Source organism: Styela clava, chromosome 12 (genome assembly GCF_964204865.1).
Source record: "Styela clava chromosome 12, kaStyClav1.hap1.2, whole genome shotgun sequence".
Taxonomy (NCBI): domain Eukaryota; kingdom Metazoa; phylum Chordata; class Ascidiacea; order Stolidobranchia; family Styelidae; genus Styela; species Styela clava.
Window position 1 is genome coordinate 8351946 of NC_135261.1, and position 17871 is coordinate 8369816.

The 17871-nt window shown below is 34.8% G+C and overlaps 14 non-coding genes across 14 annotated transcripts; all 14 read left to right on the forward strand.

Annotated features, from left to right (window-relative positions):
• Positions 1-376: 376 nt before the first annotated feature.
• Trnay-gua (transfer RNA tyrosine (anticodon GUA)) lies at positions 377-464 on the forward strand. The gene is given in 2 exon segments: positions 377-413; positions 429-464. It is a non-coding gene; the product is annotated as a tRNA-Tyr (tRNA).
• A 450-nt stretch (positions 465-914) lies between these two features.
• On the forward strand, positions 915-1002 carry Trnay-gua (transfer RNA tyrosine (anticodon GUA)). The gene is given in 2 exon segments: positions 915-951; positions 967-1002. It is a non-coding gene; the product is annotated as a tRNA-Tyr (tRNA).
• A 365-nt stretch (positions 1003-1367) lies between these two features.
• On the forward strand, positions 1368-1439 carry Trnap-ugg (transfer RNA proline (anticodon UGG)). The gene has a single exon. It is a non-coding gene; the product is annotated as a tRNA-Pro (tRNA).
• A 1589-nt stretch (positions 1440-3028) lies between these two features.
• Trnay-gua (transfer RNA tyrosine (anticodon GUA)) lies at positions 3029-3116 on the forward strand. The gene is given in 2 exon segments: positions 3029-3065; positions 3081-3116. It is a non-coding gene; the product is annotated as a tRNA-Tyr (tRNA).
• An 8881-nt stretch (positions 3117-11997) lies between these two features.
• Trnay-gua (transfer RNA tyrosine (anticodon GUA)) lies at positions 11998-12085 on the forward strand. The gene is given in 2 exon segments: positions 11998-12034; positions 12050-12085. It is a non-coding gene; the product is annotated as a tRNA-Tyr (tRNA).
• Positions 12086-12522: 437 nt separating this feature from the next.
• Trnay-gua (transfer RNA tyrosine (anticodon GUA)) lies at positions 12523-12610 on the forward strand. The gene is given in 2 exon segments: positions 12523-12559; positions 12575-12610. It is a non-coding gene; the product is annotated as a tRNA-Tyr (tRNA).
• Positions 12611-12976: 366 nt separating this feature from the next.
• Trnap-ugg (transfer RNA proline (anticodon UGG)) lies at positions 12977-13048 on the forward strand. The gene has a single exon. It is a non-coding gene; the product is annotated as a tRNA-Pro (tRNA).
• Positions 13049-14085: 1037 nt separating this feature from the next.
• On the forward strand, positions 14086-14173 carry Trnay-gua (transfer RNA tyrosine (anticodon GUA)). Its single transcript is given in 2 exon segments — positions 14086-14122; positions 14138-14173. It is a non-coding gene; the product is annotated as a tRNA-Tyr (tRNA).
• Positions 14174-14539: 366 nt separating this feature from the next.
• Positions 14540-14611, forward strand: Trnap-ugg (transfer RNA proline (anticodon UGG)). The gene has a single exon. It is a non-coding gene; the product is annotated as a tRNA-Pro (tRNA).
• Positions 14612-15222: 611 nt separating this feature from the next.
• Trnay-gua (transfer RNA tyrosine (anticodon GUA)) lies at positions 15223-15310 on the forward strand. Its single transcript is given in 2 exon segments — positions 15223-15259; positions 15275-15310. It is a non-coding gene; the product is annotated as a tRNA-Tyr (tRNA).
• A 304-nt stretch (positions 15311-15614) lies between these two features.
• Positions 15615-15702, forward strand: Trnay-gua (transfer RNA tyrosine (anticodon GUA)). The gene is given in 2 exon segments: positions 15615-15651; positions 15667-15702. It is a non-coding gene; the product is annotated as a tRNA-Tyr (tRNA).
• A 450-nt stretch (positions 15703-16152) lies between these two features.
• Trnay-gua (transfer RNA tyrosine (anticodon GUA)) lies at positions 16153-16240 on the forward strand. Its single transcript is given in 2 exon segments — positions 16153-16189; positions 16205-16240. It is a non-coding gene; the product is annotated as a tRNA-Tyr (tRNA).
• A 365-nt stretch (positions 16241-16605) lies between these two features.
• Trnap-ugg (transfer RNA proline (anticodon UGG)) lies at positions 16606-16677 on the forward strand. Its single transcript has one exon. It is a non-coding gene; the product is annotated as a tRNA-Pro (tRNA).
• A 539-nt stretch (positions 16678-17216) lies between these two features.
• Trnap-ugg (transfer RNA proline (anticodon UGG)) lies at positions 17217-17288 on the forward strand. Its single transcript has one exon. It is a non-coding gene; the product is annotated as a tRNA-Pro (tRNA).
• The last annotated feature ends 583 nt before the right edge of the window (positions 17289-17871 follow it).

Below are 17871 nucleotides of genomic sequence, written 5' to 3' on the forward strand. Positions count from 1 at the left end.
TCAAGCGTCATGCCGGAGATATGCCCTTCGATAGCTCAGTTGATAGACCGGTGGACTGTAAGGGTAGAATGCTGAGATCTATAAGTCGTTGGTTCGAATCCGGCTCGAAGGAATTTTTTTTAATAGGGAGATCTAAGTAAATTTGTTATGTCTGCATAGACTTTCATTATATTGAATAGGTCGTTGTGAACATCGCCTTTTGTTCAAATCCGGAAAGATTCCTCACTATTGTATAAATGCCCATTCAAGATCAAATTTTTACTTAATAATAACAATTTCTCGTCAATCTGACAGATTGTCCGATCATGTGTTTTTTTCAGGGTATATCTCAATTTATGAACTCCAACTCAGGAGTAATGCTTCCATAGACGTGTGTCCTTCGATAGCTCAGTTGGTAGAGCGGTGGACTGTAGTGATACAAAGCTGATATCCATAGGTCGCTGGTTCGAATCCGGCTCGAAGGAGCTTTTGAAACAGATGAAATTTGTAATTTTTACACAATATATGATTTGAGTTTCACCCTTCCTTTCTCCGGTTCTCTGTCTTACGTAATATATCGCAATATTTCTATTTCTCCATTTCAATACTATCTTATCCTGTCAGTCCAAAATACCCCAATATCTGCATAGAGTTTAAGTATTTCAAATAAGAAAGCTGAAAATGTCGTTGTAAACCTCAAGCTATCGATTGGCTCGTTGGTCTATGTGTATGATTCTCGCTTTCGGTGCGAGAGGTCCCGTGTTCAAATCACGTACGAGACTTCACTTCTGTATCACTTCCCAGTCTGAACCAATATCTCATTTATTAACTTCTCGATATTAGGACAGAATATCTGATCATGTTTTTTGGTTTTTGTATTAAACATCTCCATTTATGAACGTCAACTCAGGCGTAATGCATTCCTAGTCGTGTGACCTTCGATAGCTCAGTTGGTAGAGCGGTGGACTGTAGTGATAGAAAGCTGATATCCATAGGTCGCTGGTTCGAATCCGACTCGAAGGATCTTTTGAAATAGATTAAATTTGTAAGTTTGGAACAATTTATGATTTGAGTTTCACCCTTCCTCTCTCCGGTTCTCTGTCTTTCGTAATATATCGCAATGTTTCTATTTCTCCATGTCAATACTATCTTAACCTTCCAGATAAATTTTATAATAGATGAAATTTGTAATTTTTAAAACAATATATGACTTGAGTTTCACCTTTCCTCTCTCCGGTTCTCTTTCTTCCGTATTATATGTCAAGGTTTCTATTTATCCATGTCAATACTATCTTAACCTCTGAGTCCAAAATACCCCAATGTCTGATTGAGTTTGATTATTTTAAAATCAAGGCTCAAAATGTCGTTGTAAATTTCGGCTATTGATGGGCTCGTTGATCTAGGGGTATGATTCTCGCTTTGGGTGCGAGAGGTCCCGGGTTCAAATCCCGGACGAGCCCTTGCTTCTGTATCACTACCCAGTCTGAACCAATGACTCATTTAATAACTTCTCTTAATTCAGACAGAATGTCTGATCATGTGTTTTGGTTTTTGTATTAAACATTTCAATTCATGAATTTTAAATCAGGCGTCATGCCGGAGATATGCCCTTCTATAGCTCAGTTGATAAACCGGTGGACTGTAGGGGTAGAATGCTGAGATCTATAGGTCGCTGATTCGAATCCGGCTCGAAGGAATTTTTTTAATAGGGAGATCTAAGTAAATTTGTTATGTCTGCATAGACTTTCATTATATTGAATATTTTGTTGTGAACATAGCCTTTTGTTCAAATCCGGGACGATTCCTCACTATTGTATAACTGCCCAGTCGATATCAAATTTTTACCTTATAATAACAATTTCTCATCAATCTGACAGATTGTCCCATCATGTGTTTTTTTCATGTTTTATCTCAATTTATGAACTCCAACTCAGGAGCCCATTCAAGATCAAATTTTTACTTAATAATAACAATTTCTCATCAGTCTGACAGATTGTCCGGCTCGTTGGTCTAGGGGTAGGGGTATATATCTCCCACTTAGCGGATGTGATGAATCGGAAGCTTCGCGGTGGATGGCATGCTGTGTGCAATTTTACGCAGTATGTACGGAAGCCGGGAGTGGTGGAAGTTGTGTTGTGCTCTGCGTGGCATAGACAGAAGCCCCGGAATAAAGCAATGCTGTGACAAACAGCATTTGACGAACCCCGGGGTGGAAGTTTGTGTCTAGCAGTGGCGCAGCAAATACTGAAGCCTCCATAAGTATATGACTGCTGCTCACGCAGTGGCATGCTTATGAAGCGTTATACCGATATGACTCGGATATGACGTGTCTTCAAGACACTGATCCGTGCTACTGAAAAAATTCTGATTCGTAATAAAAAAAAAAAAAAAAAAAAAAAAATTCTCGCTTTGGGTGCAAGAGGTCCCGGGTTCAAATCCCGGACGAGCCCTTGCTTTTGTATCACTACCCAGTCTGAACCAATGACTCATTTATTAACTTCTCATAATTCAGACAGAATGTTTTGGTTTTTGTATTAAACATTTCAATTCTTGAATTTTAAATCAGGGTTCATGCCGGAGATATGCCCTTCGATAGCTCAGTTGATATACCGGAGGACTGTAGGGGTAAAATGCTGAGATCTACAGGTCGCTGGTTCGATTCCGACTCGAAGGAATTTTTTTAATAGGGAGATCTAATAAATTTGTTATGTCTGCATAGACTTCCATTATATTAAATATTTCGTTTTGAACATTGCCTTTTGTTCAAATCCGGGACGATTCCTCACTATTGTATAACTGCCCAGTCGAGATCAAATTTTTACCTTATAATAACAATTTCTCATCAATCTGACAGATTGTCCCATCATGTGTTTTTTATGTTTTATCTCAATTTATGAACTCCAACTCAGGAGCCCATACAAGATCAAATCTTTACTTAATAATAACAATTTCCATCAATCTGACAGATTGTCCGATCATGTGTTTTTTTTCATGTTATATCTTAATTTAGGAACTCCACCTCAGGAGTAATGCTTCCATGGACGTGTGTCCTTCGATAGCTCAGTTGGTAGAGCGGTGGACTGTAGTGATACAAAGCTGATATCCATAGGTCGCTGGTTCGAATCCAGCTCGCAGGAGCTTTTGAAACAGATGAAATTTGTAATTTTTAAGCAATATATGATTTGAGTTTCACCCTTCCTCTCTCCGATTCTCTGTCTTACGTAATATATCGCAATGTTTCTATTTCTCCATTTCAATACTATCTTATCCTGTCAGTCCAAAATACCCCAATGTCTGAATAGAGTTTAAGCATTTCAAAAATGAACGCTGAAAATGTCGTTGTAAACCTCAAGCTATCATGTGATCCGATCATGTTTTTTTTTCATGTTTTATCACCTCTGTGAAGCTAGCAGCAAAACACGAAATTGTGACTGACAGAATCGCAGAAAATACCCACGCGTAAAATTAAAAGTTCCCAATGATTTTTATAAGAAAGTGTATATTTAGATTAGTTTCACAATAGCAATTAAAGCAAAACAATCATTAACTACACTCCTCGTATTGTTAATATATGGTAAACAAGCTAAAGCGACAGTTACAGTGCACAAAATTTTTTTATAATTCTTTGAGAGATGTTTAAAAATGACTGAATTTTCGTCGTGTAACATGGTCGTTTCATGAAAACCTCCAATAAAGGCAGCATTGCAACACCATTGGTGAAAAGTAGAAACCTCAAAGATTCGATTTCAATATGTCAGAACAGTCTCAGCACGTTTTGACTTGACCATATATAATACTAAACATAGCGTATATTCTTCAATTTTTAAAACAATGTATATACAACAAATTTGAAACTGATTTTGTATTTCAATTAAAATTACTGGATAGTTCATCAAAGAAGATATTTTTCTCTTTGTCACACAACAATAATGCACTTCATTAAACTTAGAATAAGTTGATTAAAGTCTGAAATACTAAAAAAAAATTTACGCCCTCTTGTGGATTCTTTGATAAATTTCACAAAATTATCGTTTTCGAAAGGGCGATTTCTCAAAAACCGCCAATAAAGGCAGCACTACGACACATTCGAAGAAAAGCAGATACCCTATAGATTCGATTTTAATATGTCAGAACAGTAGCAGCACGTTTTGACTTGGCCAAATATAATTCCAAACATAGCGTATATTTTTAATTTCATTAAAAAAATGTAGATGTGACATATTTAAAAACGGTTTGGTATTTCAACTAAATTTACTGGAAAATTCATCAAATACTTTCTTCTCTTGGGTATACAACAAAACTGTACGTTCATTAAACTTGGAATTAGTGTGCAAATGTTAAAATGCCAAAAAATGATTTGACACCCTCTTGTGGATCCTTTTCGGAATTTCGAAAAATTATCGTTTTTGAAAAGGGCGATTTCTCAAAAACCGCCAATAAAGGCAGCACTACGACACATTCGGAGTAAAGCAGATACCTTATAGATTTGATTTCATTATGTCAGAACAGTAGCAGCACGTTTTGACTTGGTCATATATAATACCAAACATAGCGTGTATTTAAACTGTTATAAACAATGCAGACGTAACATATTTAAAACGGTTTGATATTTCAACTAAATTTTCTAGATAATTTATCAAACATCTTTTTCTCTTGGACATACATATATACTATTCGTTCAATAAACTTGGAATAAGTTACGGAAAGTATAAAATACCAAAAAGCATTTTACGTCCTCTTGTGGATTATTTTCAAAATTTCAAAAAATTATCGTTTTTGAAAAGGCGATTTCTCAAAAACCGCCAATAAAGGCATCACTACGACACATTCGGAGTAAAGCAGATACCTTATAGATTTGATTTCATTATGTCAGAACAGTAGCAGCACGTTTTGACTTGGTCATATATAATACCAAACATAGCGTGTATTTAAACTTTTATACAAAATGCAGACGTAACATATTTAAAAACGGTTTGATATTTCAACTAAATTTTCTAGATAATTTATCAAACATCTTTTTCTCTTGGACATATATATATACTATTCGTTCATTAAACTTGGAAAAAGGTTGCGGAAAGTATAAAATACCAAAAAGCATTTTACGTCCTCTTGTGGATTACTTTCAAAATTCCAAAAAAAATTATGGTATTTGAAATAGCGATTTCTCGAAAACCGCCAATAAAGGCAGCACTACGACACATTCGGAGTAAAGCAGATACCTAATAGATTTTATTTTATTATGTCAGAACAGTAGCAGCACGTTTTGACTCGGCCATATATAATACCAAACATAGCGTGTATTCAAACTTTTATAAACAATGCAGTCGTAACATATTTAAAAACGGTTTGGTATTTCAAATAAATTTCCTAGATAATTTATCAAACATCTTTTTCTCTTGGACATACATATATACTATACGTTCATTAAACTTGGAATAAGTTGCGGAAAGTATAAAATACCAAAAAGCATTTTACGTCCTTTTGTGGATTATTTTCAAAATTTCAAAAAATTATCGTTATTGAAATAGCGATTCTCGAAAACCGCCAATAAAGGCAGCATTACGACACATTTGGAGAAAAGCAGATACCTTATAGATTCGATTTTAATATGTCAGAACAGTAGCAGCACGTTTTGACTTGGCCATATATAATTCCAAACATAGCGTATATTTTCAATTTTGTTAAAAAATGTAGATGTGACATATTTAAAAACGGTTTGGTATTTCAACTAAATTTACTGGAAAATTCATCAAATACTTTCTTCTCTTGGGTATACAACAAAACTGTACGTTCATTAAACTTGGAATTAGTGTGCAAATCTTAAAATGTCAAAAAATGATTTGACGCTCCTTGTGGATTCTTTTCGGAATTTCGGAAAAGCATCGTTTTTGAAAGGGCGATTTCTCAAAAACCGCCAATAAAGGCAGCACTACGACACATTCGGAGTGAAGCAGATACCTTATAGATTTGATTTCATTATGTCAGAACAGTAGCAGCACGTTTTGACTTGGCCATATATAATTTTATCAACTATGTAGATGTAACATATTTAAAAACGGTTAGGTATTTCAACTTAATTTACTGGATAATTCACCAAACACTTTTCTCTCTTGGTCATACATCAAAACTGTATGTTCATTAAACTTGGAATAAGACGGCAAATCCTAAAATAACAAAAAATGATTTGACGCTCTCTTGTGGTGTTTTTTTGAAGTTTTGAAAAAATATCGTTTTTAAAAGGGCGATTTCTCAAAAACCGCCAATAAAGGCAGCACAGCACATACGGAGAAAGGAAATACCATATAGATTCCATTTCATTATGTCAGAACAACAGCAGCACGTTTTTACTTGGCCATATATAATACCAAATATAACGTGTATTTACAATTTTATAAACAATGTACACGTAACATATTGTAAAAAGATTTTGTATTTTAACTAAATTTACTGGATAATTCATCAAACATCTTTTTTTTTGGGCGTACACCAATAATGAACGTTCATTAAACTTGGAATAAGTTGCAAATTGTATAAAACAACAAAAAAATGACTTACGCCCCATAGTAATTTTGTTTAATATCTCGAACATACCGTTTTTGGAGTGGCGATTTCCACAAAACCGCCAATAAAGGCAGCACTACGACACATTCGAAGAAAAGCAGATACTCCATAGATTTTGTTGAAATACCTAACCGTTTTTAAATATGTTACGTCTGCATTGTTTATAAAAGTTTGAATACACGCTATGTTTGGTATTATATATGGCCAAGTCAAAACGTGCTGCTACTGTTCTGACATAATGAAACCAAATCTATAAGGTATCTGCTTTACTCCGAATGTGTCGTAGTGATGCCTTTATTGGCGGTTTTTGAGAAATCGCCCTTTCAAAAACGATAATTTTTCGAAATTCTGAAAAGCATCCACAAGAGGGCGTCAAATCATTTTTGGCATTTTAAGATTTGCACACTAATTCCAAGTTTAATGAACGTACAGTTTTGTTGTATACCCCAGTAAAGAAAGTATTTGATGAATTTTCCAGTAAAATTTAGTTGAAATACCAAACCGTTTTTAAATATGTCACATCTACATTTTTTAATAAAATTGAAAATATACGCTATGTTTGGAATTATATATGGCCTAGTCAAAACGTGCTGCTCCTGTTCTGACATATTAAAATCGAATCTATAAGGTATCTGCTTCTCTCCAAATGTGTCGCAATGCTGCCTTTATTGGCGGTTTTCGAGAAATCGCTATTTCAATAACGATAATTTTTTGAAATTTTGAAAATAATCCACAAAAGGACGTAAAATGCTTTTTGGTATTTTATACTTTCCGCAACTTATTCCAAGTTTAATGAACGAATAGTATATATGTATGTCCAAGAGAAAAAGATGTTTGACAAATTATCTAGAAAATTTAGTTGAAATACCAAACCGTTTTTAAATATCTTACGTCTGCATTGTTTATAAAAGTTTAAATACACGCTACGTTTGGTATTATGTATGACCAAGTCAAAACGTGCTGCTACTGTTCTGACATAATGAAATCATATCTATAAGGTATCTGCTTTACTCCGAATGTGTCGTAGTGATGCCTTTGTTGGCGGTTTTTGAGAAATCACCCTTTCAAAAACGATAATTTTTCGAAATTCCGAAAATAATCCACAAGAGGGCGTCAACTCATTTTTGGCATTTTAGGATTTGCACAATAATTCCAAGTTTAATGAACATACAGTTTTGATGTATGACCAAGAGAGAAAAGTGTTTGATGAATTATCCAGTAAATTAAGTTGAAACACCTAACCGTTTTTAAATATGTTACATCTAAATAGTTGATAAAATTGAAAATTATACGCTATGTTTGGTATTATATATGGCCAAGTCAAAACGTGCTGCTACTGTTCTGACATAATAAAATCGAATCTATAAGGTATCTGCTTTTCTCCGAATGTGTCGTAGTGCTGCCTTTATTGGCGGTTTTTGAGAAATCGCTATTTCAAAAACGATAATTTTTCGAAAATTTGAAAATAATCAACAAGAAGGCGAAACATGATTTTCCGTTATTTCATACTTTCCGCAACTCATTCCAAGTTCAATGGACGTACAGTATATATGTATGTCCAAAAGAAAAAGATGTTTGATAAATTATCTAGGAAATTTAGTTGAAATACCAAACCGTTTTCAAATATGTTACGTCTGCATTGTTTATAAAAGTTTGAAAACACGTTATGTTTGGTATTATATATGGCCAAGTCAAAACGTGCTGCTACTGTTGTGACACAATGAAATCAAATCTATAAGGTATCTGCTTTACTCCGAATGTGTCGTAGTGCTGCCTTTATTGGCGGTTTTTGAGAAATCGCCCTTTCAAAAACGATAATTTTTCGAAATTCCGAAAAGGATCCACAAGAGCGCGTCAAATCATTTTTTGGCATTTTAAGATTTGCACACTAATTCCAAGTTTAATGAACGTACAGTTTTGTTGTATACCCAAGAGAAGAAAGTATTTGATGAATTTTCCAGTAAATTTAGTTGAAATACCAAACCGATTTTAAATATGTCACATCTACATTTTTCAATGAAATTGAAAATATACGCTATGTTTGGAATTATATATGGCCAAGTCAAAACAAGCTGCTACTGTTCTGACTTATTAAAATCGAATCTATAAGGTATCTGCTTCTCTCCAAATGTGTCGCAATGCTGCCTTTATTGGCGGTTTTCGAGAAATCGCTATTTCAATAACGATAATTTTTTGAAATTTTGAAAATAATTCACAAAAGGACGTAAAATGCTTTTTGGTATTTTATACTTTCCGCAACTTATTCCAAGTTTAATGAACGTATAGTATATATGTATGTCAAAGAGAAAAAGATGTTTGATAAATCATCTAGGAAATTTTGTTGAAATACCAAACGTTTTTTGAATATGTTACGTCTGCATTGTTTATAACAGTTTAAATACACGCTATGTTTGGTATTATATATGACCAAGTCAAAACGTGCTGCTACTGTTCTGACATAATGAAATCAAATCTATAAGGTATCTGCTTTACTCCGAATGTGTCGTAGTGCTGCCTTTATTGGCAATTTTTGAGAAATCGCCCTTTCAAAAACGATATTATTTTGAAATTCCAAAAAAATCCACAAGAGGGCGTAAAATGATTTTTTCGGTATTTCCTACTTTATGCAACTCCTTCCAAGTTTAATGGACGTACAGTATGTATGTATACCAAAAGAAAATGATGTTTGATAAATTATCTAGTAAATTTAGTTGAAATACCAAACGGTTTTTAAATATGTTACGTCTGCATTGTTTATAACATTTTGAATACACACTATGTTTGGTATCATATATGACCAAGTCAAAACGTGCTGCTACTGTTCTGACATAATGAAATCAAATCTATAAGGTATCTGCTTTACTCCGAATGTGTCGTAGTGCTGCCTTTATTGGCGGTTTTTGAGAAATCGCCCTTTCAATAACGATAATTTTTCGAAATTCCGAAAAGGATCCACTAGAGGGCAAATCATTTTTTGGCATTTTAAGATTTGCACACTAATTTCAAGTTTAATGAACGTACAGTTTTGATGTATGACCAAGAGAGAAAAGTGTTTGATGAAATTTAGTTGAAATAATTAACCGTTTTTAAATATGTTACATATACATAGTTGATAAAATTGAAAATGATATGCTATGTTTAGTATTAAATATGGCCAGATCAAAACGTGCTGTTACTGTTCTGGTTTGGTGAAATCGAATCTTTAACGTATCTGCTATTCTCCAAAAGTGTCGTATTGCTGCCTTTATTGGCCATTGTCCGAGAAATCGTCACTTCAAAAACGGCATGCTTGGGAAATTGAAAAATTATATATAGGTTGTAAGACATTTTTCACTTTTTCATACAATTTGCATCTTATTCCAAGTTTAATTAACACACAGTATCGGTGTTTGAAAAAGTAAGAAAACGGAATATTACGATATTAGGTGAGTTTATTCGAAATACCAAACCTTTTCAAAATATGTGAACATCTACGCTATTCAAATATTTGAGATATACGCTATGTTTGGTATTATAAATGGCCAAGTCAAAACGTGCTGCTACTGTTATGGTATAGTCAAGTCGAATCTAAAAGGTATTTGCTTTTTTCCGAATGTGTCGTAGTGCTGCCTTTATTGGCGGTTTTCGAGAAATCGCCCTTTCAAAAACGATTATTTTTCGGAATTCAGAAAAGAACCCATTATAGAGAGCGTAAATTATTTTTTTATATATTTTAAACTTTCCCAATTAATTCTTAGTTTAATAAACGTACAGTATTCATTTTTGACAAAGAGAAAAATATATTTGATCAACTTTCCAGCAGCTTCAGTTGAAATACAAATCCCTATTAAATTTGTTACGTCGACAATGTTTATAAAACTGAGAATACACGCTATTTTGGTATTATATGTAGCCGAGTCAAAACATGCTGCCACTGTTTTGTTATAGTTAAATCAAATCTATAGGGTATATACTTTTTTTCCGAATGTGTCGTAGTGCTCCCTTTATTGGCGGTTTTCAAGAAATTCCCCTTCCAAAATCGATAATTTTTCGAAATTTTGAAAAGAATCCACGAGAGGGCGTAAAATATTTTTTTGGTATTTTATACTTTTCTTCTGCAACTCATTCTAAGTTTAATAGACGTACAGTATTAATGTGTGACAAAGAGAAAAATATATATTTTATCAATTGTTCAGCAAATTTAGTTGACATACAATTCCTTTTTAAATTTTGTTTCGTCCACATTGTTCATAAAATTGAAGAGTATACGCTATGTTTGGTATTATATATTGCAAAGTCAAAACGTTCTGCTACCGTTCTGACATAATAAAATTGAATCTATAAGGTATGTGCTTTTCTCTGAATGTGTCGTAATGCTGCCTTTATTGGCGGTTTTTGAGAAATCACTAATCCAAAAACGATAATTTTCGAAATTCTCAAACTAATTCAAGGGGGTGCGCAAAATTTTTATTATTACTTTATACTTTCTGAAACTTATTCTAACTTTAATAGACGTACAGTATTGATGTGCGACAAAGAGAAAAAGATATTTGATCAATTATCCTGCAACCATAGTTGAAATACAAACCCTTTTTTAATATGTTACGAACCTTTGTTTTAAAAATCGAGGAATATACGCTATTTTTGGTATTATATATGGCCAAGTCAAAACGTGCTGCTACTGTTCTGGCATAATAAAATCGAATCTATAATGTATGTGCTTTTATCCGAATATGTCGTAGTGCTGCCTTTATTGGCGGTTTTCGAAAAATCGCCATTTTAAAAACGATAATTTTTTGTAATCCAGGACAGAATCCACTAGGAGTCGCAAATGATTTTTTGCTGTTTTATACTTCCCGCAACGTATTCCGAGTTTAAAAGATGTACAGTATTAATGTGTGACAAAAAGAAAATGATATTTTATCCATTATCTAGCAAATTTAGTTGAAATACAAAATCAATTTTAAATTTGTTACGTCCATGCCGTTATTAAAATTTAGATTACACGATATGTTTGGTAATATATATGGTCAAGCCAAAACGTACTGCTACTGTTCTGTTATAGAAAAATTGAATTAATATGGTATCTGCTTTTCTCCAAATGTGTCGTGGTGCTGCCTTTATTGGCGGTTTTCGAGGAATCGAGGTTCCGAAAAGGATAATTTTCCGAAACTTTGTATTTGCGGAATACCTGAAAATTCATTTTTCGCTTAGTTAGTCTTTTTTTGAACACTATTTTCTTGTTAAATTTAATGTATTCATTCAGTTTAAAGATTTTTCATCTATTTTCGTGACAATATTATATTTTGATCAGCATTTTCAATTTTCATATTTACCTGTAAGTGAACACTATATGCGCGTTGAACCTATATTCAATGTGTAAAAATATTCTGGCTGAAAGTGCTGCTAGCTTCACAGTGGTGTTTTATCTCAATTCATGAACTCCAACTCAGGAGTAATGCTTCCATAGACGTGTGTCCTTCGATAGCTCACTTGGTAGAGCGGTGGACTGTAGTGATACAAAGCTGATATCCATAGGTCGCTGGTTCGAATCCGGCTCGAAGGAGCTTTTGAAACAGATGAAATTTGTAATTTTTGCACAATATATGATTTGAGTTTCACCCTTCCTCTCTCAGGTTCTCTGTCTTGCGTAATATATCGCAATGTTTCTATTTCTCCATTTCAATACTATCTTATCATGTCAGTCCAAAATACCCCAATGTCTACATAGAGTTTGATTATTTTAAAATCAAGGCTGAAAATGTCGCTGTTTCGATGGGCTCGTTGGTCTAGGGGTATGATTTTTGCTTTCGGTGCGAGAGGTCCCGTGTTTAAATCACGGACGAGACTTCGCTTTTGTATCACTTCCCAGTCTGAACCAATATCTCATCTATTAACTTCTCAATATTAGGACAGAATATCTGATCATGTTTTTTGGTTTTTGTATTAAACATCTCCATTTATGAACGTCAACTCAGGCGTAATGCATTCCTTGTCGTATGACCTTCGATAGCTCAGTTGGTAGAGCGGTGGACTGTAGTGATAGAAAGCTGATATTCATAGGTCGCTGGTTCGAATCCGACTCGAAGGATCGTTTGAAATAGGTTAAATTTGTAATTTTTGAACAATATATGATTTGAGTTTCACCCTTCCTCTCTCCGGTTCTCTGTCTTTCGTAATATATCGCAATGTTTCTATTTCTCCATGTCAATACTGTCTTAACCTTCTAGATAAATTTTATAATAGATGAAATTTGTAATTTTTGTAACAATATATGACTTGAGTTTCACCTTTCCTCACTCCGGTTCTCTTTCTTCCGTATTATATGTCAAGGTTTCTATTTATCCATGTCAATACTATCTTAACCTCTCAGTCCAAAATACCCCAATGTTTGCAAAGAGTTTGATTATTTTAAAATCAAGGCTCAAAATGTCGTTGTAAACTTCGGCTATTGATGGGCTCATTGGTCTAGGGGTATGATTCTCGCTTTGGGTGCGAGAGGTCCCGGGTTCAAATCCCGGACGAGCCCTTGCTTTTGTATCACTACCCAGTCTGAAACAATGACTCATTTAATAACTTCTCATAATTCAGACAGAATGTCTGATCATGTGTTTTGGTTTTTGTATTAAACATTTCTATTCATGAATTTTAAATCAGGCGTCATGCTGGAGATATGCCCTTCGATAGCTCAGTTGATAGACCGGTGGACTGTAGGGGTAGAATGCTGAGATCTGTAGGTCGCTGGTTCGAATCCGGCTCGAAGGAATTTTTTTAATAGGGAGATCTAAGTAAATTTGTTATGTCTGCAAAGACTTTCATTATATTGAATAGGTCGTTGTGAACATTGCCTTTTGTTCAAATCCGGAAAGATTCCTCACTATTGTATAACTGCCCATTCAAGATCAAATTTTTACTTAATAATAACAATTTCTCATCAATCTGACAGATTGTCCGACCATGTGTTTTTTTCATGTTATATCTCAATTTATGAACTCCAACTCAGGAGTAGTGCTTCCATAGACGTGTGTCCTTCGATAGCTCAGTTGGTGGAGCGGTGGACTTTAGTGATACAAAGCTGATATCCATAGGTCGCTGGTTCGAATCCGATTCGAAGGAGCTTTTGAAACAGATGAAATTTGTAATTTTTACACAATATATGATTTGAGTTTCACCCTTCCTCTCTCCGGTTCTCTGTCTTACGTAATATATCGCAATATTTCTATTTCTCCATTTCAATACTATCTTATCCTGTCAGTCCAAAATACCCCAATATCTGCATAGAGTTTAAGTATTTCAAAAAAGAAAGCTGAAAATGTCGTTGTAAACCTCAAGCTATCGATTGGCTCGTTGGTCTATGTGTATGATTCTCGCTTTCGGTGCGAGAGGTCCCGTGTTCAAATCACGGACGAGACTTCACTTTTGTATCACTTCCCAGTCTGAACCAATATCTCATTTATTAACTTCTCGATATTAGGACAGAATATCTGATCATGTTTTTTGGTTTTTGTATTAAACATCTCCATTTATGAACGTCAACTCAGGCGTAATGCATTCCTAGTCGGGTGACCGTCGATAGCTCAGTTGGTAGAGCGGTGGACCGTAGTGATAGGAAGCTGATATCCATAGGTCGCTGGTTCGAATCCTGCTCGAAGGATCTTTTGAAATAGATTAAATTTGTAATTTTTGAACAATATATGATTTGAGTTTCACCCTTCCTCTCTCCGGTTCTCTGTCTCTCGTAATATATCGCAATGTTTCTATTTCTCCATGTCAATACTATCTTAACCCTCCAGATAAATTTTATAATGGATGAAATTTGTAATTTTTAAAACAATATATGACTTGAGTTTCACCTTTCCTCTCTTCGGTTATCTTTCTTCCGTATTATATGTCAAGGTTTCTATTTATCCATGTCAATACTATCTTAACCTCTGAGTCCAAAATACCCCAATGTTTGCAGAGAGTTTGATTATTTTAAAATCAAGGCTCAAAATGTCGTTGTAAACTTCGGCTATTGATGGGCTCGTTGGTCTAGGGGTATGATTCTCGCTTTGGGTGCGAGAGGTCCCGGGTTCAAATCCCGGGCGAGCCCTTGCTTTTGTATCACTACCCAGTCTGAACCAATGACTCATTTAATAACTTCTCATAATTCAGACAGAATGTTTTGATCAAGTGTTTTGGTTTTTGTATTAAACATTTCAATTCATGAATTTTAAATCAGGGTTCATGCCGGAGATATGCCCTTCGGTAGCTCAGTTGATATACCGGAGGACTGTAGGGGTAAAATGCTGAGATCTACAGGTCGCTGGTCCGAATCCAACTCGAAGGAATTTTTTTATTAGGGAGATCTAATAAATTTGTTATGTCTGCATAGACTTTCATTATATTAAATATTTCGTTGTGAACATCGCCTTTTGTTCAAATCCGGGACGATTCCTCACTATTGTATAACTGCCCAGTCGAGATCAAATTTTTACCTTATAATAACAATTTCTCATCAATCTGACAGATCGTCCCATCATGTGTTTTTTATGTTTTATCTCAATTTATGAACTCCAACTCAGGAGCCCATACAAGATCAAATCTTTACTTAATTATAACAATTTCCATCAATCTGACTGATTGTCCGATCATGTGTTTTTTTCATGTTAAATCTTAATTTAGGAACTCCACCTCAGGAGTAATGCTTCCATGGACGTGTGTCCTTCGATAGCTCAGTTGTTAGAGCGGTGGACTGTAGTAATACAAAGCTGATATCCATAGGTCGCTGGTTCGAATCCGGCTCGCAGGAGCTTTTGAAACAGATGAAATTTGTAATTTTTAAGCAATATATGATTTGAGTTTCACCTTTACTCTCTCCGATTCTCTGTCTTACGTAATATATCGCAATGTTTCTATTTCTCCATTTCAATACTATCTTATCCTGTCAGTCCAAAATACCCCAATGTCTGAATAGAGTTTAAGCATTTCAAAAATGAACGCTGAAAATGTCGTTGTAAACCTCAAGCTATCATGTGATCCGATCATGTTTTTTTTCATGTTTTATCTCAATTTATGAACTCCAACTCAGGAGTAATGCTTCCATAGACGTGTGTCCTTCGATAGCTCAGTTGGTAGAGCGGTGGACTGTAGTGATACAAAGCTGATATCCATAGGTCGCTGGTTCGAATCCGACTCGAAGGAGCTTTTGAAACAGATGAAATTTGTAATTTTTACACAATATATGATTTGAGTTTCACCCTTCCTCTCTCCGGTTCTCTGTCTTACGTAATATATCGCAATATTTCTATTTCTCCATTTCAATACTATCTTATCCTGTCAGTCCAAAATACCCCAATATCTGCATAGAGTTTAAGTATTTCAAAAAAGAAAGCTGAAAATGTCGTTGTAAACCTCAAGCTATCGATTGGCTCGTTGGTCTATGTGTATGATTCTCGCTTTCGGTGCGAGAGGTCCCGTGTTCAAATCACGTACGAGACTTCACTTCTGTATCACTTCCCAGTCTGAACCAATATCTCATTTATTAACTTCTCGATATTAGGACAGAATAACTGATCATGTTTTTTGGTTATTGTATTAAACATCTCCATTTATGAATGTCAACTCAGGCGTAATGCATTCCTAGTCGTGTGACCTTCGATAGCTCAGTTGGTAGAGCGGTGGACTGTAGTGATAGAAAGCTGATATCCATAGGTCGCTGGTTCGAATCCGGCTCGAAGGATCTTTTGAAATAGATTAAATTTGTAATTTTTGAACAATATATGATTTGAGTTTCACCCTTCCTCTCTCCGGTTCTCTGTCTTTCGTAATATATCGCAATGTTTCTATTTCTCCATGTCAATACTATCTTAACCTTCCAGATAAATTTTATAATAGATGAAATTTGTAATTTTTAAAACAATATATGGCTTGAGTTTCACCTTTCCTCTCTCCGGTTTTCTTTCTTCCGTATTATATGTCAAGGTTTCTATTTATCCATGTCAATACTATCTTAACCTCTGAGTCCAAAACACGCCAATGTTTGCTTGAGTTTGATTATTTTAAAATCAAGGCTCAAAATGTCGTTGTAAACTTCGGCTATTGATGGGCTCGTTGGTCTAGGGGTATGATTCTCGCTTTGGGTGCGAGAGGTCCCGGGTTCAAATCCCGGACGAGCCCTTGCTTTTGTATCACTACCCAGTCTGAACCAATGACTCATTTAATAACTTCTCTTAATTCAGACAGAATGTCTGATCATGTGTTTTGGTTTTTGTATTAAACATTTCAAATCATGAATTTTAAATCAGGCGTCATGCCGGAGATATGCCCTTCGATAGCTCAGTTGATAGACCGGTGGACTGTAGGGGTAGAATGCTGAGATCTATAGGTTGCTGATTCGAATCCGGCTCGAAAGAATTTTTTTAATAGGGAGATCTAAGTAAATTTGTTATGTCTGCATAGACTTTCATTATATTGAATATTTTGTTGTGAACATAGCCTTTTTTTCAAATCCGGGACGATTCCTCACTATTGTATAACTGCCCAGTCGAGATCAAATTTTTACCTTATAATAACAATTTCTCATCAATCTGACAGATTGTCCCATCATGTGTTTTTTTCATGTTTTATCTCAATTTATGAACTCCAACTCAGGAGCCCATTCAAGATCAAATTTTAACTTAATAATAACAATTTCTCTTCAATCTGACAGATTGTCCGGCTCGTTGGTCTAGGGGTATGATTCTCGTTTTGGGTGCGAGAGGTCCCGGGTTCAAATCCCGGACGAGCCCTTGCTTTTGTATCACTACCCAGTCTGAACCAATGACTCATTTAATAACTTCTCATAATTCAGACAGAATGTTTTGATCATGTGTTTTGGTTTTTGTATTAAACATTTCAATTCATGAATTTTAAATCAGGGTTCATGCCGGAGATTTAGCTCAGTTGATATACCGGAGGACTGTAGGGGTAAAATGCTGAGATCTACAGGTCGCTGGTTCGAATCCGACTCGAAGGAATTTTTTTAATAGGGAGATCTAATGAATGTGTTATGTCTGCATAGACTTTCATTATATTAAATATTTCGTTGTGAACATCGCCTTTTGTTCAAATCCGGGACGATTCCTCACTATTGTATAACTGCCCAGTCGAGATCAAATTTTTACCTTATAATAACAATTTCTCATCAATCTGACAGATTGTCCCATCATGTGTTTTTTATGTTTTATCTCAATTTATGAACTCCAACTCAGGAGCCCATACAAGATCAAATCTTTACTTAATAATAACAATTTCCATCAATCTGACTGATTGTCCGATCATGTTTTTTTTTCATGTTTAATCTTAATTTAGGAACTCCACCTCAGGAGTATT